At 37.4% G+C, this 13,293-nt stretch overlaps 1 protein-coding gene and 1 non-coding gene across 2 annotated transcripts in view; both read right to left on the bottom strand.

The window, feature by feature from the left end:
* CNTNAP2 (contactin associated protein 2) overlaps positions 1-13,293 on the bottom strand; it is a 2,003,631-nt gene that overhangs the window by 1,068,931 nt on the left and 921,407 nt on the right. The gene's annotated exons all lie outside the window — the stretch shown is intronic.
* On the bottom strand, positions 1,118-1,254 carry LOC112398364 (small nucleolar RNA SNORA76). Its single transcript, XR_003002995.1, has one exon. It is a non-coding gene; the product is annotated as a small nucleolar RNA SNORA76 (small nucleolar RNA).

The following is a 13,293-nucleotide window of genomic DNA, read 5'->3' as shown; positions in this document are numbered from 1 at the left end:
TCTTAAGTTAAATGTATCAAATTTTTATAGTCAGTCCTTTCTGTCTTCCATAAGAAAAGTTTCCCCAACCCAAAATCTAAAAGATACGTATACATTTTATTAAGAATTTTAAAACTTTATTTTAACATTGAAGCCTTTAATGTCTGGAGTTAATTTTTAAAATATCTATGTTGTTTGCTTAGTAATAACCTCTTTTCTAACTCCATTTATTGGGTATAAATCTGAAATGCCATCATGGTTAAATACTCAGTCTTTTTCTGGGCTTTCTATTCTCCTCTACCAGTCAAGTTCTTTATCCCCTGGAATTACATTATTTTTTTTTTTTTTTTTTTTTTTGCGCAGTTATGCGGGCCTCTCACTGGTGTGGCCTCTCCCACTGCGGAGCACAGGCTCCAGACACGCAGGCTCAGTGGCCATGGCTCATGGGCCTAGCCGCTCCGCGGCATGTGGGATCTTCCTGGACCGGGGCACGAACCCGTGTCCTCTGCATCGGCAGGGGGACTCTCAACCACTGCGCCACCAGGGAAGCCCCACGTATACATTTTATTAAGAATTTTAAAACTTTATTTTAACATTGAAGCCTTTAATGTCTGGAGTTAATTTTTAAAATATCTATGTTGTTTGCTTAGTAATAACCTCTTTTCTAACTCCATTTATTGGGTATAAATCTGAAATGCCATCATGGTTAAATACTCAGTCTTTTTCTGGGCTTTCTATTCTCCTCTACCAGTCAAGTTCTTTATCCCCTGGAATTACATTATCTCAATCTCTACAATCTTGTAATTGTCACCAGAACTGTCCTCACGGTTGTCCTCACACAATTCATAGTATGGATTCCTCTTTTTTGCTCTTCAGTGATATCCTGACATTTTTAGTTGTTTACTGTCCTACACAAATCATAGAATCCACTTATGTAATTCTAAATATTAAAAATATCTTTGAGGATTCTTCTTGGCATTACACCACCTCTAAAAATTAATTTGAACAGACCTTGTCTTTTTTTTTTAAAGCTTTATTGGAGTCTAGTTGATTTACAATGTTGTGTTAGTTTCAGGTGTACAGCATAGTGATTCAGTTATACATATATATATGTATAACAGACCTTGTCTTTTGACAATCTTGTTATATTCATGTTCATGTTCCGCCGCCGCGGGGGCAAGACGGCCCCAGTTATGCGCAAGCGCATGCTGCTCTGGCGCTGCAGCCTGACCCCCGGCGCCACGCGCAGGCGCGGCGGGGGCTCAAAGGCAGCGCATCGCGACAAACAAAATGGACACCGTCGCTGACATCAAGCCATTTTATTGAGGGGCTTCGGGGGAGGGTCGAAAAGCTGGGAGGACAATGAGATCCGACGTCCTTCTCCTAACCGAGACCTGCCCCAGCCCAGGACACACCCCACCTCACCTTCACCACTTCACAGTCGCTGAAAAGTATAATTTTTAAAGTTATTTTTAATGTTGTTTAATATTCTAAAATAGTTTTTTCCAGAAGCAGTGGTGTACATTTTGGTCATATCCATTCCTAATAATATTACTAAAATAATCACTGGTGATAATGTAAGCTACGATTTTTTAAATTATATGTTCTAAGTGTTTGTCACTAGTATATTGTATATCAGTGTTACCTCCAGTCACTTTGCTAAACCATCCTATTTTTAAAATAATTTTTCTCTATATTCTTTAGTTCTTTTCTATGTAGATGTTTTCAACATCAGCAAATAATGACAGCTTATTTCCTTTTTTTTCCATTTTTATACTACTAATTCAATTGTTTATTAGAATGCTGGCTTGAGTCTCCAATTAAAAGTTGAATAGAAGTGATTCTAGTAAGCATCCTTGTCACATGATTAAAATATATGATGGCATTTATATATTTCAAATTGCTACTGTTTATCAAGCCAAAGTTCTATTCCCAATTTACTAAATTTTTATAAAGAATGGGTGTTATACATTATCAAATATATTTTCTGTATCTATTGGAGTGACTGTTTTTTCTCTTTTAGGCTGGCAATGTGTTCAATATATTTATGGGTTTTTCCAATATCGATATGTCCTTATACATAAAGTTTAAACACAACTTAGTCAGAGAGTAGCATATTTCTCATAGACCACTGTATTCCCTTCGCTTATATGTTGTTCAGGATTTTTGTATTATGTCAAGTATAACATCGACTTTAGTCTCCCCTCTCTTAGTTACTGTATCTGGTTTTTATATTAAGAATATTCCAGCCTGGTAAATGATTGTATTTTCAGGAAGAGTGTGTATAATGTTTGGATATTTGTACTCTAAGATACTCTAGTGTATCTTTGTTGTTTAGTTCATTGATTCCTGACCTTATTTTACTTTATTTCCTATTTCCTGATACTGATTTCTATTCCATGAAGTTGCTAATGTCTTCCTTACATTTTCTTTCATCTGGAAGTCATGTTATCTCTTGTCATCACATGGCTAATTACCACCTCTGAGAGGCCTTTCCTGACCACACATCCTAAACCAGTCTCCCGCTACTTCTCATGATACTCTACTGTGTTACTGTTTACCTTCTTCTTGACATAGTCATAATCTTAAATTACATTGTTTATGTACGTTTGCTTGTTTACAGTCCAAGTCATCCTCCTAGACTGCAGTAGCCTCTGGGACTAAGACCCTGGTTTTCTGCTTTATTATTCTACATCCAGCACAGAGAAGAGCTTATGACATATAAAAGATAATCTTAAATATATGTTGATGAACTTCCTGCAACTTAGCCCTGGAAATTACTGAAAACACGAAGTTTAAATGTTGACATTCTCAGTCCTCAGAAATAGAAATAAACAAAGTACAGATCACTTGCAAAGCCCATCTTTGTGTGTGTGTGTTTGACAGTGTGCTTAGTAAACTCTGTTACATTGGAATAAAACATAAAAGTGTATGACTTAACATTTTTCCAAAAAACCCTAAGAGCAACATAATTTACAGTACATATAGTTTTCCTAATGGGATCTTGGAAAAAACAAGGGGATCTTGAGAGAAATTTTGTAATTTTAAATAGTTACAAAGGTTCCTTTTAATTGATAGGAATGTCTTTAATAAAGTAAATTGCAAAATTTAATTATATATATATGTGTGTGTGTGTATACACACATACATATATATATATATAATTAAAGAAGTAAAAAAGAGAGTAAAGTACATTGAAATGAACCGCTTGGCGAACACAGTATATGGGATGGTTGATTTTCTGTATTAACTTGACTAGGCAGTGGGGTGCCCAGATAGAAGGTTAAATATTATTTCTGGTGTGTCTGTGAGGGTGTTTCTGGATGAGGTGACATCTGAATCAGCAGGCTGAGTAAAGCCAATTGTCCTCCCCAGTGTGAGTGGGCTTCATCCAATCTGCTGAGGGCTTGAAAAGAACAAAAATGTGGAGAAAGGAGGATTCACTCTCTCTTCCTGACTGAGTTGGGACACTGGTCTTCTCCTGCCCTCGGTTCTCACACCTTTGGACTCAGACTGGACAACACCACCAGCTTCCCTGAGTTTCCAGATTACAGACAGCAGATCATGGAACCTTTCTGCCTCCACAGTTGCAAGAGACAATTTCTTATAAGAAAAATTTCTCTCTCTTGATAGATTGGTATATAGACAGGTAGACAGACTAGAATCCTATTAGTTCTGTTCCTCTGATGAACCCTAACACAGCATATATATAACCAACAGATTTTCAATGTAGTTAATGATTTCAGGTGAGTTCAGGTATCTAATGGGTTACAATTAAATATACAGTAAATCTTAGAATAATTTTTAGGAAATATTTTATTTAACTTAATAAGTTAAAGTATACCTTAGCCAACTATTTAAAATCTTAGAATTATTATGCCCTATTAATTAGCTATCACATTGTATTTCTATTCATTTGTTTAAATATGAGTTTCACCTAAAAGACTAAGGCCAGTCAGGACAAGGGCCTGGCCAGGACTAACTCTCAGGGTCTTATATCAAATGAAAACTGGAAAGGATTATATATGAATCAACATTATGCATAATATTGATTATTACATATCATAATGCTTTGTTTTTAGAAATTTTTATAATTCCATTTTATTTGCATCACATACTTTAACTCACCCAATTTCAGTGTGATATTTTATTACCCGTATTTTACAGGAGTGAAAGCTGAAACTCAGATAGGTTAAAAACTGTTGATATTCACATAAAAATCTGTACCAAAAACAATACAGATCGATAGCATTGAAAGATATAGTTCAGGAAGTCACTATGGTAATATATATTTAGCCACTGGAAGAAGAAAAATGAACAGCATTGCAATATATGCATATAAAAACATGCAATACTAAGGTTTATTTTTATTTATTTATTATTATTTTTTTTGTGTGGTACACGGGCCTCTCACTGCTGTGGCCTCTCCCGTTGCGGAGCACAGGCTCCGGACGCGCAGGCTCAGCGGCCATGGCTCACGGGCCTAGCCGCTCCGCGGCATGTGGGATCTTCCCGGACCGGGGCACAAATCCGTGTCCCCTGCATCGGCAGGCGGACCCTCAACTACTGCACCACCAGGGAAGCCCTAAGGTTTATTTTTTAATTAATTAATGAATTAAAAAAAAATCCCATCAGGCAATGAAAGAATAAATATTTATTTATATTAGAAATTATTACTTTATAACATTTACTGAGTATCCAACAATATTGGATAATTATTAAAAAGAAAATGCAATATAGCTAATGAATTAATACTAATTCAATATTTTATATTTATAGTTTTCAAAATAATTGGCTGATAATATTGAGTTAATATAAGGTAAACTAAAATTTTAACTTCAGTTGGGGCTGGAGAAATTATTTTAGAACGTTTATGCCATAAATTCTAACAACTAGTACATTACAGGAGCAAATATCTACAATGTGTGTGCCTGCGAGAAGTGGTGAAGGTGGTGAGTAAAGGGGCTATAATGTGGACTCAGATAATTTCCTGGTGTCTGATGACAAAATGTACTAAATTATAGTTGGGATACACTCCAAAGTATATTCAATGGAAAAAGTAATTTCCAAGAAAAGTAAAAGTTCATGATGTCAGATGCTTTTTGAATAGTCTGAAAAGGGTCTGATCAGAAGTTTATGAAAATCTCCAGGATTTTCAACTTACAGAAACACAAATGGAAGGACTTAAACTCTAAATTGGGGAACAATTTAAAAAATACTATTGTTTCTTTGAGGAAATGAACAAAAGTGACATAGGCTGGTCAGTTGCAAGACTGTTTCTATGTTCCTGATAACCCTTGTCAGTTAGTGCCACCTGACTCCCGGCCGGAAGGAGGTCAGCAGTCTCAGGTCAACATCTGCAAGATGCCAATCGCACAGCTTGGCGTCTCAGGTTCTGATAGCCTCCCCTCCAACAACCATTTCTTCTGATCTATCCCTGACACACATTCACACTGAACAACCTGAATTTTCTTTTTAATTGAAGTGTGGTTGATATACAATATTGTGTTAGTTTCAGGTGTATGGCATAGTGATTCAGCATTTTTGCAGATTGTATTCCATTATAGGTTATTTTAAGATAATGGATATAATTTCCTGTGCTGTGTAGTATATCCTTGTTGCTTATCTATTTTATATATAGTATTTTGTACCTGTTAATCCCATACCCCTAATTTGTCTTCCCCCTTCCCTCTCTCCCTTGGTAACTGCAAGTTTGTTTTCCGTATCTCTGAGACTTTGTTTTGCATATACATTCGTGTTATTTTTTAGAGTCCACATATAAGTGATATCATATAGTATTTGTCTTTTTCTGTCTGACTTACTTCACAAGCCTGATATTCTCTAGGTCCATCCATGTTGCTGTAAACGGCAGGATTTCATTCTTTTTATGGCTGAGTAGTATTCCATTGTATGTATACCACATCTTTTTAATCCAATAATCTGTTGATGGGCACTTACATTGCTTCCATATCTTGGCAATTGTAAGTATGCTGCTATGAATATTGCGTGTATCTTTTGGAATCAGTATTTTCATCTTCTTTGGATATATACACCCAGTAGTGGGATTACTGAATCATATGGTAGTTCTATTTTTAGTTTTTTAAGGAACCTCCATACTGTTTTCATAGTGGCTACACAAATTTACATTCCCACCAGCAGTATAGGAGTGCTCCTTTTCTCCACATCCTTTCCAACATTTGTTATTTGTAGACATTTTAATGATAGCCATTCTAAAAGGTATGAGGTTACACTTCATTGTGGTTTTGATTTGCATTCTCTAATAATTAGTGATGTGGAGCATATTTTCATCTTCCTGTTAGCCATCTGTATGTCTTCTTTGGTAAAATTTCTATTCAGGTCTTCTGTATACTTTTTTTTTTGTCTTTCCTTTTGTTAATGTGATGTATCACACTGATTGATTTGCATACATAACCATCCTTGTGACACTGGAATAAATCCAAATTAATCATGATGTATGATCCTGTTACAGTAAGACCCCTACATATGAATGATCCGTTCTGAGAGCATGTTCGTAAGTCCAATTCGTTCATAAGTCCAACAAAGTTAGCCTAGGTACCTAACTAACACAATTGGCTATATAGTACTGTACTATAATAGGTTTATAATACTTTTCAAACAAATAAGTCATAAGAAAACAAACACAAAAACCAAATAAAACACTTTTAATCTTACAGGACAGTACCTTAAAAAGTACAGTAGTACGGTACAACAGCTGGCATACAGGGGCTGGCACTGAGTGAACAGGCAAGAAGAGTTACTGACTGGAGGAGGGGGAGGAGGTGGGAGATGGTAGAGCTGAAGGGTTGTCAGCAACAGGAGACGGAGGGCCAGCTGCAATTTCACTCATGCCTGACATTGATGGCACAGGTTCTGGTTCCTTGCTGGATTCAGTTCTATCTACCCTCTTGAAAATCGATCCAGTGATATCTGGGTAGTAGCACATCCACACCTTTGAAAGTTTGCAACTTGATGGTTCATATGTAGGGGACTTACTCTAATGTATTGTTGGATTCAGCTTGCTAATATTTTGTTGAGGATTTTTGCATCTCTGTTCATCAAAGATATTGGCCTGTAATTTTTTTTTTTGTATTTTCTTTGTCTGGTTTTGGTATCAGGGTAATGGTAAGCTTATAAACAAAAGTGGGAGTGTTCCCTCCTCTTCAGATTTTTGGAATAGTTTGAGAAGGACAGGTGTAAGTTCTTCTTTATATGTTTGGTAGAATTTCCCGGGGAAGCTGTCTGGTCCTGAAATTTTGTTGAGAGGTTTTGTTTTGTTTTGTTTTTTCCCACAGATTCAATTTCACATCTAGTGATCAGACAGTTCAAATGGTCTGTTTCTTCTTGACTCAGTCTTGGCAGGCTGTATGCTTCTACAAATTTATCCATTTCTTCAAGGTTGTCCAATTTGTTAGCATGTAACTATTCATAGTATTCTCTTGTGATTTTTTGTATCTCTGTGGTTTCAGCTGTTATTTCTCCACATTCATTCTTATTTTGTTTATTTGGGTTCTCTCTCTTTTCTTCTTGATGAGCCTGGCTAAAGGTTTATCAATTTTGTTTAACTTTTCAGAAAACAAGCTCTTGGTTTCATTGATTTTTTTTTTAATCTCTATTTCCTCTCTGGTATTTATTATTACCTTCTTCTGCTACCTTTGGGCTCTGTCTGTTCTTCCTTTTATAATTCTTTTAGGTGGTAGGCTAGGCTGTTTATTTGAGATTTTTCTTGTTTGTTGAAGACCAGTATCACTATGAACTTCAGTCTTCGAACTGCTTTTGCTGCATCCCATAGATTTTGGAATGTGTTTTCATTTTCATTTGTCTTAAGGTATTTTCTGATTTTCTCTTTGATTTCATTGTTGACCCATTGGTCTTTTAGTAGCATATTATTTAGTCTCCATGTGTTTGCTCTTTTCCCATTTTTCTTCCTGTAGTTGATGTCTAGTTGCACACTCTTGTGGTTGGAAAAGATGCTTGATATAAATTCTGTCCTCTTAAATTTGCTGAGACTTGTTTTGTGACCTAGTATGTGATACATTCTACAGAACATTCCATGCACACTTGAAAAGCATGTGTATTCTGCTTTATATGGATGTAGTGTCCTGTAGGTATCAAGTAAGTCCAAATGTTATACTGTGTCATTTAGGACCTCTGTTACCTTTATGATTTTCTGTCTATTGATGTCAGTGGGGTATTAAAGTTCCCTACTATTACTGTATTATTGTCAATTTCTCCCTTTATGCCTGTTAGTACTTGCTTTATATATTTAGGTGCTCCTGTGTTGGGTGTGTGTATGTTAATGAGTGTCATATCCTCCTCTTGTTATCAATCCCTTTATCACTAAAAAATGCCCTTCTTTGTGTTTCATTATAGCCTTTGTTTCAAAGTCTATTTTGTCCGATATGAGTATTGCTATCCCTGTTTTCTTTTGTTTCCATTTGCATGAGGTATCTTTTTCTATCCCCTCACTTTCCATCTGCGTATGTCTTTCACCCTGAAGTAAATTTTTTGTAGGCAGCATATTGGAGGGTCTTGTTTTTTGTACAATCAGCCACCCTAAGACTTTTGATTGGAGCATTTAGTCCATTGATATTTCAAGTAATTATTGATAGGTATGTACTTCTTGCCATTTTATTCCTTGTTTTCCAGTTGTTTTATAGTTCTTTGTTCATTTCTTCTTCTATTTTTTCCTCGTTTGATGATTTTCTTTTGTAGTATGCTTGAGTTCCTTTCTTTGTTGTTTTTGTGTATCTATTGTAGGTTTTGAATTTGTGGTTACCATGGGGTTAATATATACTTATATGACCCAAGATTGTATCTATTTGCTTTATACTGATAGTCATTTAAGTTCAAATACATTCTAAAAGATCGACATTTTTTACTCCCCTCCCCCACATCTTGTATTTTTGATATCATATTTTACATCTTCATGCTTACCCCTTTATTGTAGTTATAGTTGCTTTTAAGACTTTTGTTTTTTAATCTGCATACTGATTTATTTAAGTGATCTTCAATCCTTTTATATATTTGCCTTTCCTATTGGGATTATCCCTTTCCTATAGATCCTTATTTTCTATTTAGAGAAGATCCTTCAATATTTCTTTTATGGCATGTTTAGCATTGCTGAATTCTTAGTTTTTGCTTACTTGGGGAATTCTTTCTCTCTCCTTCTATTCTAAATGATAATCTCGATGGGTAGAATATCCTAGGTTGCAGGTTTTTCCCTTTGAAGACTTTGAATATATCATGCCGCTTCTTTCTGGCCTGGAAAGTCTTTGCAGAGAAATCAGCTGATAGCCTTATGGGGGTTCCCTTGTAACTGACTCTTTTTCTCTCACTGCCTTTAGAATGCTCCCTTCATCTTTAACTTTTGCTATTTTAATTATAATATGCCTTGCTCTGGGTTTGTCTGGGTTCATCTTACTTGAGGCCCTCCGTACTTCCTGTACATTGCTATCTGTTTCCTTCTTTACATCTGGGAAGTTTTCAGCCATAATTTCTTCAGATACATTTTAGATCCCCTTATCTCCCTCTTCTCCTTCTGGAACCCCTATAATGTGGATGTTGGCACATTTTGTATTATCCCATAGATCTTGTATGTTGCTTTCATTTTTTTACTTGTCTTTCTGTCTGCTCTTCTGATTGGGTGATTTCCATTATTCTATCTTCCAGATCACTTGTGTGGTTTTCTGTGTCATTTAGTCTGCTATTCATTGTTTCTAGAATGCTTTTTATCTCAGAAGTTGAATTATCTATTTTTGATTGGGTCTTCTTTATAGTTTCTAGTGCCTTGTTAAAACGATCTGTGCTTAGATTGATTCTCTTTATTCAGTTAGCATTTTTATTACCAACTTTTTGAACTTATTGTCTGTCAGACTGATTAGCTTTGTTTCATTATTTTTTCATAGGTTTTCTCTGGCACTTTCAATTGAGAGTAGTTCCCCTGCATTTTCATTTTACTTAACTCTCTTGATCTCTATAAATTTAGATGACAGTTATTTATGGTGGTCTTGAGTGGGTGTTTTCATGTGGGAGCATTCCTATGTAGACTGTGTGTGTCCAGTGTCTTTGACGCAAGGGCTGGATTTGATGTGGATGCCAGCCACGTCTTTCCTCAGGGTGTGCTGGCCACTATCATCTGGATAGGGGGTGTGGTTTGTGTTAGAGGATCACACTGTGCTGAGTGTGATGCGGGATTTCCTCTCTGCTCAGGGGCAGTTGCTGCCCTTTCAGGGGCAGGGTCTGTTCTGAAGTTGCTGGAGTGGATGCCCTGAGGGTCAGGCTTGAGCTAGCTCTCTTCCCTTCTTGTATATTCTTCCTTCTCCCTGCATTGGAGATTTTGCCCCAAAGGAGGAGAGTGCTGTAGTAAATGGGGCTCATGTGCTTACAGAAGTTGGATGTGCTGCCTGTGTGATTACCTGTGGCTCCGCTCAGATGCAGCAACAAGGTCGTGTCTTTTCACCTGTTACGGTCATCCCATAACTAGTGCAAGGTTACGGTGTGGAGTGGGCGGGGCCAGAGCATTCCTTTGGCTGGCATTAGGGATCATGGCATTGTGGTTGCAGGAATTGAAGTGGCTGTTTCTGTGACACTGAGTAAGCTCCAACAATGGCACTGCCACCCCACCTGGACCACATCCCAGGCCCCTGGGCCATCTCTGTGTCCCTAGATTGAGTCTTTTTCCAGGAACTGACTGCCCTACATCCAGTGCCAACCTGTGGCATGGAGTGACTGGGGCAGGGTTTTCACTCAGCTTTGATTCAGGAGCTTGGTGAGGCAGTAGCCACTAGGGCAGACCTCTCTCTGTCCTGTCTGGTGGCAAGCCCAAGCCAGTACTTGTGCATGAGTGGAGTCTAGGATTCTCCAGCCTTTCTATCTATCCCAGTAGTTCTCCAAGTAGACAAGTGGGCTTGTCTCCTTTCCATAGAATCCCAGGACTGGGATGCCTAGTCTGTGGCTCAACCCTCTCACTCCCCAGGGTGAGTGTCCACCTGTGCAATCTCCCTTTTCCTTAGTCCCCTCCAAGGGACACAGGTCCAGACCTGATGCTTTTCCTCCTGTCCTACCTGATTACGTGGGAATGTTTATTGCAGCCTTGGCTGTACACAGGTTCTTCTGCCAGTTTCCAGTTAGTTTTCTATGAGAATTATTCCACATATAGATACATTTTGATGTGTTTGTGAGGGGAGGTGAGCTCCACATCCTCCCACTCCACCATCTGGAGCCTCAACCTGACCTTTCTTCATAACCCGAAACTATAGCACATCTGACATTTTGATTTCAAACATCCCATTCTCCATAATGCCTCTCTCCCTCCAGACCACTTATTCTAGTACTCCTGTTACCAAATTATTGTAGCCCAGGATACATTTTTATTTGAATCTATCCCCTTTCCTCAATTTATCAGCTTTCTCCTATATTCATTGCCTACCTCATTCAGCTTATATCTCATGGTTTATCAAGTTATTAACTACTTCACATGGACTCTCCCTTCTCCACTCTTTCATCTTTCATACCCATAAACAGAAACACAGTTTGTTGAAACCAATTATCCACTCTTTCTTGGTGAATTTTTATTTGTGAAAAATCACAAAATGGAACAACTAGTTCCACGTTAAGTTTATGATCACAAACTTTAGTCACTCAACACTGCTGGATAATGTCATTATTTCTCACTTTCTGAAATGACTATTTCATATATTTTTCTCTCTCCTTAAATCACATTCCCTTTTTTTTTTCTCCCTCACTGCTGGTCATACCCTCTCAGTATCTTTTCCCATTTCCTAATCCTTCACCCAGACATCCATTGGTTCCTAGAATCTGAGAGATGGTCTCATTTTAGAGAGCATCTAAATGATGTTTCATTATGATGTCATCTCTTCAGAGAGGCTCTCCTTTACCTGCAATCACATCCTCTTTACTTTTATTTCACATACCACAATCTCAAAGTAAACTTGGAGCTTCAATACTTTACCTTTTTGTTTCTTCCAGAAGGATTCTTTGTAGTTTTTCTAGCCCTGGTAAATAATAACTTCTCACTACATAAACATCAAAATAACTAATGAATTTATTGGAAATATTGGCATACAAATCTAGAAGAGACTAAAGAGGGCGCTTCATATAACTCTGAGTTAACAAATGAAGATACAGACTCTCAGAAAGTTCCACTGACAGTTTCACAGTCCACAGCACTAGAGTTGGGACAAGAACTCATCTGGCTTTCTACAATGATCAATCCTCTGATTAAAAGATAATAAGTCCTGTGTTATCTGGAGCCCTCTGTTCTATCACAGTTAGCCTCTACCTATGAATTTGCCAAATCAGATGTTAAATTCTCAGTGTAGATGCTTTGAACTTTTAGTTAGAAAGGGAACAAAACAAAACTTCCTATTTGTGGCAATAGTGATATTATCATTTTATTTTTTTTCTAAATACATATTTTCTCCCTGTTTCAGAGACCCAGGCTCTGGATTAATGAGAAAATTGAAGTAGCTGTTCCTAAGTATATGGACAGCAGTGGTACTGCTATGTCTTTTCTTCCTAGCTTTCTATGTGCATTCAGAAACTTAAACTCCAGAATGTTGTTTTGGATGGTATATTAGTTTTCTACTGCTTTCATACAAAATTACCACAAACTCTGTGCCTTAAAACAGCACAAATTTTATTATCTTAGACTTCTTTAGGTCAGAAGTTTGGTGTGAGTCTCACTGAGCTAAAATCAAGGTGTCAGCAGAGCTGCTTTCTTTTCTGGAGGCTCTAGGGAAGAAGCCTCTTCCAGCTTCTGGAGGTGGCCCACATTCCTTGGCTCTTGACCACCTTCTTCTTCCATCTTCAAAGAAGCAACAGCAGACAGAGTCCTCAAGATTTTTATTACTCTTGCCTCTTCTTCCTTTGTCCCATCATTCTGGGACCACAGCTTGGAAAAGGTCTTCCCTTTAAAGAACTCATGGGAACTTTGAGCCCACCTGGCTAAATCAGACAACCTCCTCATCTCAAGGTCTGTATCCTTGATCACATTTGCAAAGTCCCATTTGCTATGTAAGGGTACACATTCAAAGGTTCCAGGGATTAGGACATGAGCATCTTTGGGGATGGGGGTATTACTCTACCACAGAAGGAGTTGAAAGGTAGGATGGAAACTAGTATATTCTCTACATGTAAACCTTTATAATCAGATTTGTGGTCGGAATAGTATATTCTGGACAAAGTATTTTAATTTTTTATAGGTATGGAGGCAATGAGAAAAAGGAAAAGATCTCACCTCAGTTACTCAGAGTTGCACTAAATGCTTATCTT

Source organism: Neophocaena asiaeorientalis, unplaced genomic scaffold (genome assembly GCF_003031525.2).
Source record: "Neophocaena asiaeorientalis asiaeorientalis breed wild unplaced genomic scaffold, Neophocaena_asiaeorientalis_V1.1 scaffold798, whole genome shotgun sequence".
NCBI classification, from domain to species: domain Eukaryota; kingdom Metazoa; phylum Chordata; class Mammalia; order Artiodactyla; family Phocoenidae; genus Neophocaena; species Neophocaena asiaeorientalis.
This window is presented reverse-complemented; position numbering and strand designations above follow the sequence as displayed.